General features: G+C 32.5%; 1 long non-coding RNA gene across 1 annotated transcript in view; it reads left to right on the plus strand.

The window, feature by feature from the left end:
• LOC113086297 (uncharacterized) overlaps nt 1-14,477 on the plus strand; it is a 42,402-nt gene extending 27,925 nt beyond the window's left edge. Inside the window, exons 2-3 of the long non-coding RNA XR_003284755.1 lie at nt 10,191-10,302; nt 14,396-14,477. This is a non-coding gene — a long non-coding RNA (uncharacterized LOC113086297). The remainder of the gene's footprint in view (nt 1-10,190; nt 10,303-14,395) is intronic.
• Nucleotides 14,478-18,343: the final 3,866 nt, after the last annotated feature.

Raw genomic sequence — 18,343 nt, forward strand, 5'->3', positions numbered from 1 at the left:
CTTTAGCCACGTCACTGCTAGCATGCAGTCAATTCTCATTTACATAACTAAACGTTATTTTTAATCTTTTGTGATAAGTTTGTCATTGTGGACCAGTGGGTGTTATAAGACCATCACAGGTGTGTTTTGTGATCTTTAGGCTAGTGTCCTGTAGCATCATAGGATGACTTGTGTTGTAGATCACATCTGTGTGGCGTCTCCATGCTCCTGCTTCCCTGATTGACAGTAATTATATAAGGAACGGCTGATTTCTCCATGAGAGACCCTCAGTGGTGTCCGTTACAGTCAGCGATCCGTTCCAGCGAAGCTCCTCATGTTCTTCTGAACGCTAATGTGCAGCCTTTGCTCTTCATTATGCTACATTAGCTCAGGAAACGCTTCCTGTGCTCGTCAGGAAATAAAAAGCTAGAGAAATATGGCATTGTCAATCATGGACTCACATTATAGCATCATTTCTGGTTCGATTGCGTCATTCGCGGCGTCTATTGCTTCATTAAAAACTTCTTGTTAAAGTGTGGTTTTGTGTCTTGATGCTTTATGCATTAAATCAGTGTTTGAGATGTTGTGATTCATGCAGATTCCGGGCTTATAATCATCTTGTTGAAGGATATAATTGAGAAAAAGCTATTATTGCCTGGATTCAGAGTTTAGCTAGTTAGCGTAGCATCGTTAGCTTTAGTTTTGAGTCATTTTCTGATCGACACCTACTACATTAATACCTGATCAAAAGTACGTTTTTGTGATAGTGTGATATCTTGTTGTAGCTGATCAAAATGTCTTTAGCAGTTAGCAGTTGCTATGCTAGGAGGCTAAGCTGTTAGCTCGGTAACTAAAGACTAAATGAAAAAACAAAGGTGAAATGTTTAATTTGATCGCTTTAGCTTCTACAATGTAATGTGTTGTTAAAAACATAGTTAACATTTACTTGATTAAGAATAGATACAATCTTAGGTAATATATTTATAAAGTTTATATTTTTAAATCAGGCATTGAATAAAGTACCTATAGAAAGCTGTTTTAGCCAATCGAATGGCTTTATTGAGGAAGAAGGATTAGATTTTAAATGGAATTGCAAGCATTTTTCTCCTCCGTTTATCTCCATTGTGTTTTCTTAAAAACATCAAGCGAAGATGTCCTTGCCAATCCACATGCTAACAGGAAACGCTTTTTTAATATAGCCGTATATCGTTAATATTTCGCCATGTTATAGTAGTTGTTTAGGGTAGTTCTGAAGTCTTTTTAAAGTATAAAATAGACTTTGAAATATTTATCATGTGTGGTGTGTTTGATGCCAAATTTAAGGAGGTTTTGGCACTTGCTATGTTATTGGTACATTAGCCAGTTAGCATTGTCAAGATGTCATTTATGTTAGCAGCTCTAGAGTTGCTAGTCACATGACATTTAGCGTTATCTAATTCACATCAACAACATGAGCTTACCTAACATTAGCTAAGTCGCTGTTGATCCTCATTGAGTTTGCTTGTAAACTTCTGCGTGCTAACAGGAAGTTACTTTTTGAATTAGCAGTATATCGCTAGTATTGCGCCATATTATAGTAGATGTTTTTTCCGGTGTCTGCTTTTGTTTTGAAAGCTCTCAAAGTGACTTTCATTTCTCCTGTCTGCTGTCTTTGACACCAAGGCTCATGAGGGAAGTGGTTGGGACTTGCTAAATTAGCCAGTTAGCATTATCCGGACTTCGTTGATACTAGCAGCTCTAGAGTTGCTAGTCACATGCCATTTAGTTTTAGTAGATTGACATCCACAATGTTAGCTTTCTCCAGGCCCTGTTGATTTCCATTGCGTTTGTTTGCGTTGGTTCGTATACGTCAAGTGAAGCTGCTCTCTCTGATCCGCGCTTACAGGAAACGACTTTAGCTCTGGCCGTGGGAATTAAACTTGCCCTTGAAAAAAACACTATCACAGACTGACAGCACCGTCTCCTCCACATCCGCATCGCTTCTCGGAGAGAGGTGAACGAGTTAGCATGCTAGCAGCGGTTGGATGGCGGTTTTCCAAGGCTAAAGCGCATGTTCGTTTGACCCCGACCGCCCTGGTTTCCCGGCGGTGACTGCATCCATCCATTATGATGTTGTCGCTGAGGGCAAGGTCCTGCCCTGTTGAACGCTGGAGCAGGGGCTGCGCTAATGCCCTCCCGGGGCCGATAATAGGAGAATAATCCTCTTATCCATGCCTGAGGCCGTCTGTAGGAGCAGGACACCTCCTTCAGGGAGCGCCGAGACCCCGCACTTGACGCCAAGCTGCCAAACCCCTATTTATTGTGTTAGCTGAGAGATGAGAAGCTGCTAGCATCCATTTAGCTATTTGAATTTCTGATGAGTGCTCTCGATGTATCAGAGCTGGTTTCTGTAAAAAGGGCCGATTGTGTTGTAATGAATGGGCTTGTGGTGACGCTAACAGCGTAGATGAAGTTCGCTGTGTGGGTTTTATGCTAATGGAGGCTTTTATACACGCTAGTTCACAGATTTGTGCTTATTCAGATCCAGATTCATTTAAAAATGCCACTGAGGAATGATTTTCAGGACATTCTGCTTGCATTAGCGGTCCTTAGATGTTGTGAGCTTGCTGATTGAATTAAATGTGATGAGAGAAAAAGACTGGGCGTTGTTAAGTGATGATTTGGAAAAATTTGTCATGTCATGACACGTTGCAAATAAATTAACTGTTTTTTTTTTTTATTAATCAAGTAAAAAGTTAATTTTATTGATTTAATAATTTTTATATTTATTTTATAATAAAATGTATTATATTAAATATATTATATTTAATATATTTCATTATATAAATTTTTTTTAAATATAATTTACAAGTGAATCAATTAAATAAAATAATAAAACTGCCTACAGTCTTGAATAAAGTCTTATTAAATGCTAATATTTCATAACTGATTAATAGATAAATGTTAACATTAGAATAAACATTTTAATAAAAAGTGAGTATTTTTATTCAAAATTTTTAAATTAACTTTTATTAATAAAAAGTAAAAATGTAATTGGTTTTTATATTATATATTTAAAGTTAATTATTAGTAATTAATCTTTTTTTACATATGAAAAAAGCTTTTAAAATAAAAATGTACATAATATTATTAAAATTAACCTTTTAATAAACAATACTTCTAATATAAAAACAAAATTGTAATATTTAATAGTTATTTGTAATTTAAAATATTCTTTAAATTAAAATTGAATTAAACATTAATTGTTTATAATTAAACAATTCCGATGTTTCATTACATTTTATTTTTTAAGAATATTTTATAATCATAAATATTAAAATGTATTATTATACAAAAATAATTTGACATATTTTAATATAAAAACATTTTTTTGCTTATAAATTATGCTAACCAAGATTTTTTTGTCTACCATAGTATATGTATAATTGTGCTGGAGTGCTATTTCAAAATGACTTCATTTCTGTAATCGTTTGTAATTCCCATCCTCATCCATAATACTATCATCAGACAGTTTTGTCCAGCAGAAAGTACAGCGTGTTTCAGAAGTGCAGGTCAGAAACAGAGACGGCTGGCGTCAGGAAAGTGAGGCTCTTAGCGGTGATGCTAGTCGCTACGCTAGAATACAGGACACAGCAGGGAAAGTGAGGATCAATTCCCATAAAAGCCTGGTTTTACATGTTGGATGTACTCGCTTTAAATCAGCCAGAAATTGAATTTGGATGAATTGCTTCCTGGTTATGGTGATGTTTGCTGTTACCTCGCTCACACGTTTTAAGTGGTTTTTCCTTCCACTTTCTTTCGCGCCGTTTAAGTGCATGTTGAGAGTAAACAGTGATGGATACAAATCTTCAAATGGGATTTTGGGAAGGTGGAGGAAACCGAAGCAGAAGTGAGAGAAAGTGCTTTGCTTTGATTTTTGACATTGAGAAAAAGTCGTAGGGATTGTTGACGAGCAGCAGGGTTTATCCACATTAAATTATCAAGTCTTTGATTAATGCTAGATAATCACACAGCACATGCCCCTAATAATACCTTTTTTTATTATATTTTTACTTTACATTTTCATTTTAAAAAATGTTTAGAAATGTCTTTATTTAAAAAAATCTATTAATTTGAATATTAATATTATTAATATAAATATTTTTCATATTTTATAATAGAAATAATATATTGCAATTGAATTTTTTGTATAATAATAATAATAATAATAATACATGTACAATGGTCACCAGTTAGCATTAACGTACAGTTAAAAAAAAAAAAAAAAAAAAAACAGTTAAAAAAAAACACCACAGTGTCATCATTGGCAGCGGGAGACTCGTCAATTAAAAAATCTTACTGGAAGATGTTTATAAGACTGACTATAAAACTAAAACTTGAAGAATAATAATTATTATTATTAATATTAAACCTTAATATTATAAAATATTAATATTATTATAATATTGTTAATATTATTAAATGTTAAGATTAACTTACAACTTTTCTATAGATTTTAAATTTCATATTTAATTTGAAAATTAATCATTTTAATCATTAAGACATTTTAAAATTAATGTTATAGTTACAGTTTCATAAATGTAATATTTTAAAAAATATTAAATGTTAAAATTTATTTTTATTATAAGATGTTTTATATAGTTCTCACATTTTTGTATATAGTGAATTGAATTTAATAGAATTTTTATAGTTAACAATTTTATAATTTGAAAAAAATGTTTTTAAACAAATGAAAACTTTGCATAATTTTTTAATAAAATGTTATGTATAGATTTAAAATGTTTCATTTAATTTGAATTTAATATAGCAAGTTATATTTAATCATATTAACATTTAAAAAAAGTGAAAATAAAGTGAAAAATAAAAACAAATAATAATAATACAAAATATTTACTTTTAATGTTCTTATATATATATATATATATATATTATATATATATATATATATATATATATATATATATATATATATATATATATATTATACTAAACAAAACAAATAGAATTTACCAAGTTTGGTACAGTTATAGTTAAAATCCCATCAAATCCCATATAATGATGATTTTCAAAAGTTTTCAGTACGTATTTTCCATTATTACATTTCATTTTCATATCAGCAACAAAATATGACAACAAACTGCTGAAAAATATTTGAGCTTGTATAAACTGTATTTATGAAAGAGATTGCTGAAATCTGATTGGCCGTTGTAACAGGTGGGCGGGGATTCTCTCATTGTGTGATTGTCTGAATGGATTGATGGACTGATGATGGTTTGTCTGTTTGTCCTGACTTTTTAGGACTATTTATTTATGGTTACATTATTTTCATGACAATTTAAAAAAAAATCTCATTAGTACCATATGAAAAAAATATCATATATTGTAAATGTAATTTGATGATGTTTTATTAACATATTTTTATTAATAATAATAATAATAAATGTTTTTTTTTTCCATATTCAGTTATACTATTATATGCAATTTTGTTATTTATTTTGCTTTAAAAAACATACCATTTTTGAGGGGTTTTGTATTGTGTTGTTATTTTTATGACAACTAAGTACATTTTCTCTTTCTATTCTTACTGTAGAACTGTAATATGAACAGAGTATTATTATGGCTGCTCATTAAAATAAAAAGTATTGTCTAAACGTAGTGAAATTGGTATTAAACAAGGTTCATGTATACAACAGTGAGAATGCAACAGGATGCATTACAAACAATTGTCATGAAAGTAATCTTGCAATGTAAAAATACAAAAATGAAAAATGTTTGTCTTCATGCAAACAGTTCTGTTGTTGTTTTTAGTGTGTGAACGTGTTTCGGCTGTGTTTTGGTCGCTGTATCTGTTGGTTTTTTCACTCTTTCAGACTGGTTCTTTGTAGTTGGTCAAACACGATCAGAGAGCAAACTCTTGGCGTTCACATTTGGAACTGAAACGCAGTCCTCTTCAGGCGGTCCTACCTTGGGAGCAGGCTCTTTCTAAATAAGTAATGGCTCTATTTGTTTGCTGTCGCAGCGGTGTATGTTCATAATAGAGGCTGAGAGGAATCTGGCAATAAAGCGCTGGTGTATAAATCAATTAGAGCTGAGGTAGATTCATATCTGGTGTCTGAGGCTGGAGTAACTCTCGCCATTACTCACAGCAGCTGATTACATCCGGCCTTCAGAGCCGCTTACTCTGGGCACCTTCGCTAAATGCCTCCAAGTTTCATTTCCACAGGAACAAAGATCACATCTGAGGAGGATCACGTGCCACTAATTTATTTAAGGAGCTCGACAGGGTTTTCTGCTGGACGTCCTGAGTGATTGGGTGATTGAGCTGATCGAGATCTAGATCAGAGCTTCTCAACTGGTTTCACTTTACGATCCAGATTGGACGCCAAGTGGTCCAACAGAACCAGAAAACGTCCATATATTTATTTAGATATTGTTTTAATTTTAGTAATTTAGTACACCAAGGTTTTTTTATATTTTTAGTTTTAATTTCAATTTTAATCTTTTAGTACATTTGTTGATCTTTTGCCATTTTAATACATTTTTTATGTCTATTTTATTTTTACATTTTAGATATTTTAGTACAAGATTTTTTTTATATTTCTTAATATTTAGATATTTTTACAGATTTTAATTTTAAACAGTTTTTGCCATTTTAATGTACTTTTATTAACTTATATTGTAGTTTCAGTTATTGTATTACATTAAGTTTGAACATTTTATATATATTTTTATTTTACATCTTTATTTTACAATTAAATATTGAAAGACAAAAATTGTGTCCAAACTGATTCTCTCTAGAATGAGTTTTACATTTTTGAAACATATTTTTCTTCTTTCTTTCTTTTTTATTTGTTTGACATGTTGACATTTCCATGACATTTTAACCACATTTTCTCTGCCTATTTTCTATTTTCAGATAGATTTCATTACTGTAATATAAAGAAAATATATATATTTATTTGCATAGTAAAGTTGCACTTTATGATAGTATTAATTGTATAAAATACACTGTTAAAATACATTGTTACAAGAAGGAGAATGACACCTTGTTTTAAAATGTATGGGAAAGCAAACCGTTTATAAAGTAGCCTAAACTGCAATCAAAACTAATTTTAACCTGTAACCAAAACTCAAATAAGATTTGAGTTTGGTTGGACACGCTACTGGTCATTAACAAACTATACAGGGGTGCGTTTCCCAAAACTATAGTTGCTAACCTGTTAGCAATGGGAAATTGAATTGCAACCAACAAAGTTACTAAATTAGTTTGCAACTATGGTTTGGGGAAAGGCACCCCAGGAAGGTTACTCCTTTCTTTGAAAGCCATTTATATTATTTTATGATTTTATCAGTTAGCGGTATATTCTCACAGCTTTCGGCGTAGTTTTCCCTCCCGTTTCCCTCAGAAAACAGCAGGGATTGAGTCCTGACCTGTTAGCTGTGATCAATCTGTGAACTTCCTGACTCAATAAATGTATTTATGAAAACGGCAGACGGGTTTATCATCGCACCCCGCTCTCTTTCGCCGTGTTATTTGCCTCCACAATCTCCTCCGAGTGATCTCATATAGTGTCGCGCCCCGAGAGCGGGAAAAGAGCGCGCCAGAATGTCAACGGCATCGCGCAGGTTTAAACGACCGCGGGCTTTTCATTTGGATAAAAGCCTCCAGATCCCATTCAAACGGTCCCTCTTCCGCAGATAATGCAGATGTTGTCTCTGCAATCATCATTATCTCGCCGTGGCTCTCGCGGGCGGGTTATTTACAGGGGTTTTGATCCGCAGTAATGTTTTAAATTCGCCATCAAAGCCGCTATTTATCCGCGGACGGCGGCATCATACGGCTCGTTTCTAATGAGGTTGGATTAGCGTGGATGATCCGGCTCTGGTCCGGCGTTCCCGAGGTCAAAGGCAGCCTGGAATCCCGCGCCATAAATCCGCCAGCGAGTAGATCGAGTCATAATAATAAACTAAATGACCCCCACCGCTCGAGCAGGATAAACACAGATTATGTGTGTCATGTATATTCATAAGAAACCTCTGATTAATTTAATGCTGGCTTGTTGATAATGCGGATTTATAAACTCCCTTAAAGTGCAGTTTTTTTTCCATCAGTCTCTTATTATTTGTCCATTAATATATCCAGTATCCAAAATTAAATTGTATTTTCATCGTTTTTGCATAATCTTTTCAAAAATACACTGGACTGGAAATTACACCATCACAATTACAGATATTTTGGGGAGCATTTGATGTCTGTGTACATGCATTACCATTATTATTATTGTTAAAAATATTAATTATTTAAAATAATATGAATATTAAAATATAATGTAAAATATTTAAAAATATTTATATCATTAACTGTTTAATTAAAATAATAATTATTTCAAAATGTAAAAAAAAAAAAATTTAAATGTAGATTCTTCTTCTTATAATTATTATTATCGTGATATTTTCCCTAACAAGCACATTTTACCCACAAATTCTATTTAATAATAATAATAATAATAATAACAATAATATAAAAAATATATATTTTAAACTGTTATGCAGTAATGATACAATATCCTGTTAAGACAAAATGTTCAATTTTAAATTTTTATAAAATGTACAAGATTTATAAATTTACTTTACAATTTTTTTTATTGTTCAGTTAGTTATAAATTTGGGAGTAATTTTTACTGTATCTCGTTTTATGTAACATTTTTGAAAGAAATGGCTTAATTGCATTTTGTATCCTAAAAATGAGATATGAGATGGAAATATGATAAGAAAACCAAGAAAATATAAGCAAATATCGCGTTTTAAAGTCACAGTACATAAATTCTTTTTTTTAATTGTGTGTATGAACTTAATTTTTTTTTTATGTACTGTGACTTTAAAACGCGATATTTGCGTATATTTCTTTCTTGGTTTTCTTAACGTATTTCCATCTCATATCTCATTTTAAGCTCTTCTGAAGCAGTTGTTTCATTGGCAAACAAGAACAGTAACTTTTGATATATTTTTATTGGTGGCAAAATTGTTTGTTGTTGTCTAAATGACGTCACAACAGCAGAAAATATTACATAAACATTACATAAATCATTTTCACACCATAAATATTTACTTTTTTCAATGAAATTTGTTACTTTTACAAAAACAAAAAAAACAGAATACCAACTCACAAAACAAACAAACACCCATATAGTATGAGATTTTCCAGGTTTTCCAGGTTCTCCGGACATGAGCGATTAGGCGTTGGCCGTAAACAGGTGTGGAGCGACTGGTTTATCGTTATTAATCCTTCGTGTCCATTCCTCCAGCTGCGATGCATCTGTGGCCGAGAGCTCTTCCCAATGTCACCATGTCAGCCAAGGGCAATGAGATTACTCTGATTAAAAAACTCACAATAATTAATTTTTTTAGGGATTCCAGCTTTTGAGAGCTGGGTAATGAGGCGGATCATGAGGATGCGCTTAAGATCTGCTCATTTGGATGGCAGTCATTGAGCTACAGCTGTCTGATTCAGCCGTCCAGATCAACAACAACAAGAACTGGCAGGCCGAGCCGTAATTATTATTTTGCCGTTATAGAAAAGCTGGCTGTTTTTAATGGAGAGCAGTGGCACTTATCTGGCCAGAACAGGGCCGCTAATAAAACTCAAGTCAAGATGGAGAGATTTATTCCTGGAGAAAACAAGAGTGCTTGAAATGAAGGAGCGAATCCGACTAATGTTGCTGTATTTACACGCTAAAGATCATCAGAATTAGTAATGTTATATTTTACTTATTTGTAGTATATCATTACATTTATATATACATGAAGAGTTTATTTGCTAAAACAGATAACTCTTATCTAACTCGTTTTGTTTCATTGTCAAAAATTCTAGTTTTTTTATTATGTAATCGTGTTTTTATTTTGTTAGCTGTAATTTTTTGTTATTTTTTTAACCAAATCAAAAAAAAACTGCAGTTAGCTGAGATTCATTGGAATACACAATGAAAAAACACAATGAAGTTATCCGTTTTTGCAAATTCAAAAACTTTTCATGTATATATGTAATTGAGATCAAATCCAGATCTGTGACGTCTGACTTCAGATTTTGGTTTTTCTTGGCGAATATGAGCAGGTTGTGAGATGTCTGTGGTATATGGAGGAACACAGACGTCTTCTTGAATGTCGTTGCTGTATTTGAGGAGCAGTTTTTGAGGATTTCTCCTGTTCTTCAGCAGGAGCTCCAGTATCCGGATGACAGCGTCAGGCAAACGTTCCCAGGGGTGCCGATGAAAACACACGAGCCATAAGTTTTGCCTGACTTTGGAGCGAGGATCTATTTATCCGGTAACTGAATCAATTTGCTCTTCATTGTGCTGTGACCTCTGGGGCTTCGGCTCGATGCGGTCGCCACAACACTCCCAAAGTCACCCACACACTTACTGCAGATCTGCTTTCACATCCATCTGAGCCGCTTCACTGCTGAAAACACACATTTACACACTCTGACTTCTGTTAGCATTTCTCCTCATGCCTCTATACATGATGCATAATAATAATAACAATAATTATCAATAACCATTTTTTTATTTAATAAACAGTTAACTGTCATTAATATTATATAAACTATTATTATTATTATTATTATGCATTGAAATTACAATTGCTTTTAAACAATTAAGCACATTTTACACACAAATTATCTTTACATTAATGCAACAATAAAAAGAGTCTTATTCTTGTAGCCGTAATACAGTAATGAAAAATAATCATGTCTAGATACAACTTAAATTGAATTTACAAAAATCTATTTTCAAAAGATTCTAGTTACATTCTTTATTAAATAATATATATTTTTTAATAAATTAGAATTCGAGGGTAAAATATTTAATTATAAATGAAAATATGCGTTGCGATGCAAACTTTTATTATTTATTTTTTATTTGTATACAAAAATGTATATATTATTTTAGACTTGAAATCATTATTCAACAATTATTGCATTTATTATTAATAAAGTGTTAATGTACATATTTCTTTATTTTTATTTTCTTGTATTAGCTTATAATCATTGTTTGTATTATGAATTATAGTTTTTATAATGCATTTTTTATTATAAATTGTTATTGTTAATTTGTAAAAAAAAAAAATAATAATAATAATGTTTACAAACTGATTAAAAACATGTGCATTGATTCATAAATTAATAAATGACATATTTAGTGGAAAATTACAAATTAACAAAATTAATGTAATTTTTATTTTATTTTATTGTTAAATTGACCTATGCATGTGTAGACTTTTCAATTCATATTTATTCTATTATTATTGTTGTTGTTGTTGTTATTATTAATAATAATTTTCAATTCTATTTAATTTTATATATATAAATGAGTGCTACTGACTATGTATATATATATATATATATATATATATATATATATATATATATATATATATATATATATATATATATATATTAATCCTCCTGAAGAAAAGTAAAATGGGTGCAGGATGTGTTCCTCACTCTTTTCCCATCACGCATGTTCTTCTGAAAGCATGTGCCGTGCTCTTCCTGTGCTCCAAAGAAGCCTCTTGCACACTGTTTTTCATCACGCTTCCACCATCTCCCGATTTACCCTGCACCATGATGCTCGGCCATCTGTCGCGCAGTGACCATTTCCCATGCCAGAGTTTTAGAGGGGCCCCGAGAAAACCGGCCACATTTAGACTCTTATTAGCACGCCCTCAAGTGCGCGACACATTGCGGTACATCACAGCCCCTCGTACGGCCCGCCGTCCTCTCCTTACACAGAGGCTAATGTACTGTCACCTCCCCCGGCAGGCTAGCGTTAGCGTTAGCTCACAGCTATGCTACATTCAGCCTGATTGATGAAGCGTCTGAGGGAGGGGGTGTCTGCTGCGAGGGAGCGCGTGTGCGCCGAATAAATCTCGTAAATTAAACAAATTCCCAGAACGGGGCACTGTCTTGTTTTGGCAGCCGAAGCTGAGAGGGTGCTGTGCGGCCCACCCTCCCTGCCCCGAGGCCTTGTGGGACCTCTTGCGACACTCAGCGGTTATGATTGGGTAGTCTCGAATTAAAGCGTCCCGTCAGGACGAGGAATCATGTCCGCCTGCTGGCTGGCTGGCTGCTTGTTGTGGAAACCACGTCCTGAAGGAGGCTGAGGCTCATCTATGGGCTGGGAGAGAGGGAGAATGAGCTGAGAGATAAAGCAAACAAAACTAGCTAGAGCTAGTTTCTGACAGCGCTACACGAGCGTGAAAGTCATGCATTTGCAATGAATTGAGGAGCTTAGAAGTTCATTGGACAATTTTGAAGTGAGGGCACTTGGTTTTGAGTATTTATGTAATGCTTCTGAAATCATAATATGACAAAGTTATGCATTGTAGCATGCAACAGGATTTCAGGTTTACTGTTAGTGTTGCTGTTTACTTTTACGTTAGCGATTAATTAGCCGAGATATAAATTTGTTGGATATTTTGAAAGTGGGGACTTTTGTTATTTTGTTTTTGCATTTTGAAATGAGTCTGCAATCCATGACATGACATATTATGACATAATATTCATAATTATACTGTAACATGACCTCAAAGTTGCATTGCTCTCACATTAGCGATAAATTAGCAAAAGTAAAAAGTTTGTTTAAAAAGCCACGACAGTTGACTTTGTGTGTTTTTATGTTGCAAAATATGTGTGAAAATCATAATACAACACAATTATGATTAGTAGCATGCATAATTTTAATTTAATTTAATTTAATTTAATAATGTCACAAGAAGTGTGCTTTGTTTTGTAACAGGAGTGCAAAGCCTCATCACTGTTATACTTGCAATAGATTATAGAAAGTGTCATTTTGATATTCATTTTAACACACTGGAGATTCGATTTTGTGTTTGTGCTTTCTAAAATGAGTTTGCAATTCATAATATGACATAAGTTTGCATTGTAGCCCAACAGGAACTCAAAAGTTGTGTTTGCGATAAACTAGCAAAAACGGCATTTAGCTGAACTTTTTAAAATATTGGACACTTGATATTGTGTTCATTTGCATTCGAAAATGTTTTGCAATTCATAATACAACACAAGTACAAATTGTAGCGCAGTAAGAGGTCAAGTTCCTGTTGCTGATGTGTGTGCGCTAAACTAGTGACAATGGCAATTGGTTAAACATTTAATGAGCAAGGGCACTTGATTATGAGTTTTTGTGTGCTGAAAAGAGTCTTCAATTTATAATACGATAAAAGAATGCAATGTATTATAACTGGAACTCAAAGTTGCTGATGTATTTGCGATAAACTAGCGAAAAATGGGACGAAGCGACGATGCTTGTGTGCATGTTCTGTAATACGTCTGCTATTAATAATATTGCACAGTTATGCATTGCATCACCACAGGAGCTCAAAGTCGTGGTACTGTTGTGTTTGTTATAAATTAACAAAAGGGGCATTTCAGTTACAAAGCAACAATGCTTAATTGTGTGTTTGTTTTGCATTCAAAATGCGTCTGCAATTCATAATACATCACAATTATGCATTGTAGCGCAACAGGACCTTAAAAGTCTTAAATTAGCTAAACATAGCAATGCATTAACCTTTTTATAAAGTGGGGATGCTTTTTTTTTTGTGATTTTGACTTCTGAAATGTTTTTGCAATTCATAATACTACACATGAAGCATGCGTTGAAAAGCCAACCAGATCTGAGAGTTTCTTTACTCTTGTTAGCGATAACTAGCAAAACATTTTCATTGAACGTTTTAGAAGCAAGAAGGTTTAAATAAGTGTGTTTTTGTGTTACAATATGTGTCTGCAATTCATAATGCCGTCACAAATATGCATTGTCGCACAACAAAATTTCTAAACGTTCAAAAGCTTGATTTTGTGTTGCATTCTAAAAAAAAGTGCATGAGACAAAATAATTATGAATTGCATGGTCCAAGTCTTGTTATTGTGTTTGCAATAAACCAGCAAAAGTGAAATTTCATTGCCCATTTTAAAACATTCAGTGATTCATTTAGTATTTTAATTTGATGCTAGTATGTAGTGTAGCACAACAGGAGTCCTTTCATTGTTGTGGTTGCGATAAAGTCGGGAACTTTTTTATTGAACATTTTTAAAAGCAAGAACATTTGATTTGATGTTTTTTTGTATTCCAGAAAGTGTTTGCAACACAACAGGGACTCAACGTCATGTTAACGTTTATGATAACTAGTGATATTTCAATGATCTTCTTGTCCTCATTACACGTGATCACAACTGAAAACACTGCTGGAAATGTTGAAAGCAGTGTATCGATCTGCTCTTGTGTTGACTAGTGTGTCTTCAGAAAGCTGCAGTCTTTGCTCTGAACTCAGGAGGCAGAGGTTCATTTGACAGTCCTTTTCATAATCTTTCTTTCTTTCTTTCTCCTCTTTGCTCAAGGTCCTACCGAGGCAGCTGAAGAAAACGCCACTAAAAACAGCCGAAGAATGAAGCAGAAGGAATATTAAAAACAGCAGAGAGGTAAAACCATCATGAGATAAAAAACTATTTAAACCTATTCACTTCTGTGAAAAGTTTTAATTCATGGTCTGAGTATAATACATTTGTATAATACATATATATATATAATATTGGTCAAATTTCTGTGATTTAATATTTTAATTAATTTTAATGAATTGGCAAACATAAAAATCTATTGTTTAATATTAATTGTCTTTTTTTTAAATAATAATTAAAACATGAAGAAAATATGCCATTAAACAAATATTTAAAACATACCGTCTTTATGTTGTTTTCTACTTTCATTTAAGGATTGAATGCGAAAATATTGCAATAAAAAAAAAGTATAATAATTGTAATTTTAGGTGGAATTAATCGTAATTAATCGTGTGATAATCGTGATTAATCGTGATTAATCGTTTTTAATCGATTTACAGTGTATATGTATATGTGTATATATATATATATATATATAGTTTTATATATATAATTCCTCTGTGTAAAAACTGACATCAGTACAGGCTTAATGTGTGTAGTCATGTGCTTTTATGTGATATAATGCACTTTTATTCACTCTTTGAGGCCAAAGTGTTTTATTTGGATTGATTTGGTTCAGAAAGGCAGTTTTTTTTGGCATCTGTGCCAAACATTAGAGGTGAAGTGTTAATTTTGAGTTGTTTCAGCTCTTCAGTGATCTGTTTTTAACAGCAGTACTCGAGTGTGTCCTTGTTGTTTGCTCTCATTGACTGGAGTTCAGTCTGGAGTCTGCGGCGTCTTACAGGCAAAACGGCCCGATTATCTGCGCTCGCCGCCGGTTTCTTTCCATCGAGTGGAGAGCAGAGCAGGTCGACGCATGGCAGACTCGTATCCGCAGGCTGTTTTGAGACGCTGAGAGGTGAGACACGGCAGTGAAGCTCATTTCTGCTCTCCCTCCTGCGCCTGGGAAACAGCAGCGTGTGAATCTGTACCGATGCCACAGATCATTGAACTTGAAAAACACTTCCTTTTGAGTCTTGTTTCTCTAAGATGTTGTTCTCTTTCGACGAAATTGCAGTTAAATAAAGCTACTTAATCTTTACGCCGCGCTTTCGCATTACCTCTCTGGCTTCGTCCCCTGCGACCTGCAGCTTTTAAACAACACTGAAATAAATCAGCATCGAAATAAATGTACATTTAATTATTGGATGAAAACATTTGTTACTAGTTTTTTGAAAATAAAATAGTCAAATTATTTAATTTCAGCTAGTGGCCAAAGCTAGTTATTTTAATTTTTATACCTTAAAATAAAATGAAACTATGTAGACGAACTAATATTTCAATAAAAATAAATATATTGTAAAAATAAATATAAATGAAAAATACAAATTCAAAATATTGATCAAAACTATATGGAAATATTAAAAAATTATAATAAAATATTAAAAAATTAAACAGAATATAAAAAATACAAACAAACTAAGAAAAACTAAGACATTTGAATAAAATAAATATAATAATAATAATAAACAGAAAATATAATACACGTAATAGATTAAAATAGAATCTCAAATAATGAATTATAACTAATAAAATAACGGTTTGTATAATTTCCTGGTGTTTGCGAATCAAAGCCACATATCTTCTCGGCGTCTTCAGCTAATATTTTTTCAGACAGAGCACCTGTCGTGTTCATGAAGTGGATCGTTTTGTATTCATGTGATGTCTAGAATCAGTCTTTCTGCCGTTATTGTCACATACGCCTTTCTGTTTGTGCGTTTGCTTGTGTTCAAGCCCTTAATCAAATCTAAACTATCATATATCAAAATGATATCTGTGACGTTGTGTAATCTAGAGACAATACTCGTTCTTCCCGTGGTCCTCTGGTTCTGTGAAGTGAAGTTCTGATCATATCCGGACTGCAGGCTCTGATCCGGCTCTGAATGCTGCAGATCTGCTCTGTCAGACCGAGTTAGAGACGCTCGAGGGCCCAGTGCATTGTGGGCAAATCCTCTTGTGTCCAGGGCGGGTCTGTGCAGGCGTGGGATCCGCAGACACACGGGCCTGTTTGCTTTGACCCGCCATTGTGTTAGCCCACAGGACTTTAGTCCTAAACAAACCCGCACAACAGATTATTATGCTTAAAATGACATTATTTTATTAAAAATATTATTATTTAGTGAATATTGTGCAAAATATTCATTTATTATTTTTACTAGTTTTTTATTTACTTTTAACTCTGTACGCAATACACATATATTTTTTTTATTATTATTAATAAGAATAATAAAATATTTAATACACATATGATATAATTGTATACATTTGTATATAATATTATTAAATAATATTATTTATGATTATTGTTATAATAATATTATAATCTATAATAATAATAAATATACATTTATTTTTACTATTATGATAAATATGAAGATAAAATAATAATAATATTAGTAGTATTATTAATACAATAATAATAATAGTAATAATAATGAATATTATATTATATTATATTGTTTTGATGTGGCTTTTGGTAAATATATATATGCTATTAATGAGTAAATATAAATATTAATAGATTTATAATAAAATAATATGTATTATTATTATTATTATTAATGTATTATAAATTATAAATATCTGTGTATATATATTATATATATATATATATATATATATATATATATATATATATATATATACTTTTTATGATCTGTTTTTATTTTACATTCATGCATTGGCAGACACTTTTATATAAAAAAAACAACTTGAATTGCATTCATTTTATTTCCTTGTTTTTAACAATATATTTCAGCCTGTATTAAACATTACAAATCTATTTTGCCCCAGTGGCTGTTTGGTTGAAAGTCCTGTACACATATATATATTAAACATCAGTTGTATCGCCCAGGCTTATGTGTCTCTAAGAGAGCGAGTTAGTAGCTGCCTCTCTTTATATGCTGAGTGTTTGTAGGAGATGAATCTGGTGATATAGATGGTGTGTGTGTGTGTGTGTGTGTGTCAGGCTGGAGCAGATATGTGCTGATGAGTTCCTGGCGGTGCAGGCGGTGTGTTTGCGCTGCAGTGCTGCGGTGTAGCGGCCCTCTGACCTGCTGGGTAAACAACCAGAGAGTCTCTGACTCCAAATAAGGCCAGCAGATCCACGGCACAGAGCGGCGGCAGCCTGCCATCCTCCACACACACACACACACACACACACGTCTCCTGAGCTCCCCTTTCTTTCCGTTACTGTTTTTTTCTGCAGCCCGCCTGCTCTCCTTGCATGGTTTTTGAATGCAAATCCTGTCATCATTAATTCACCCTCACGTCACTCCAAACCCTATGAATTCTTTCTTCTGGAAAACACAAAATGAGATATTTGGCTGAATGTTCATGCTGCTCATTTCCAAAAAAAAAATTTTTTTAAATAGAGACCAGTGCCTTCTAATTTCAGACAGTACCATAAGAATTAAACGTAAGTGAGTTTGAGATGTAGACCACATGAGTTATGCTCTAAATTTCTGATGTCATATGTAAACTAAAACTACTGAACATTTATGTTAGCTGAAATAAAAGAAATTGTAATTTTTAGATGAAAAAGTCAAAAAAGCAATTCTATTTTTTATTTAGTTTAATAATTTTTTTTATAAAAATAAAAATGTAATAAAAATGAATGCAATCTAAATTTTTTATATTTAAAAAAAACAAAACTAGTGAAATTTACAAAAGCACACACAATAACAAAAAAAAAAATAAATAAAAGGCATTTAAATAATACAAAAATAACCATGAATTACACTAATATGAATATGTAAGTGACATTTGAGAACTGATATATTCTTATAATTTATTCTAATAGATTCTTATCTAATTTATTTTGGTCTGTCCCTAAACTTTTGTAAAATTGTT

This window comes from Carassius auratus, unplaced genomic scaffold (genome assembly GCF_003368295.1).
Source record: "Carassius auratus strain Wakin unplaced genomic scaffold, ASM336829v1 scaf_tig00043040, whole genome shotgun sequence".
Lineage (NCBI taxonomy): Eukaryota > Metazoa > Chordata > Actinopteri > Cypriniformes > Cyprinidae > Carassius > Carassius auratus.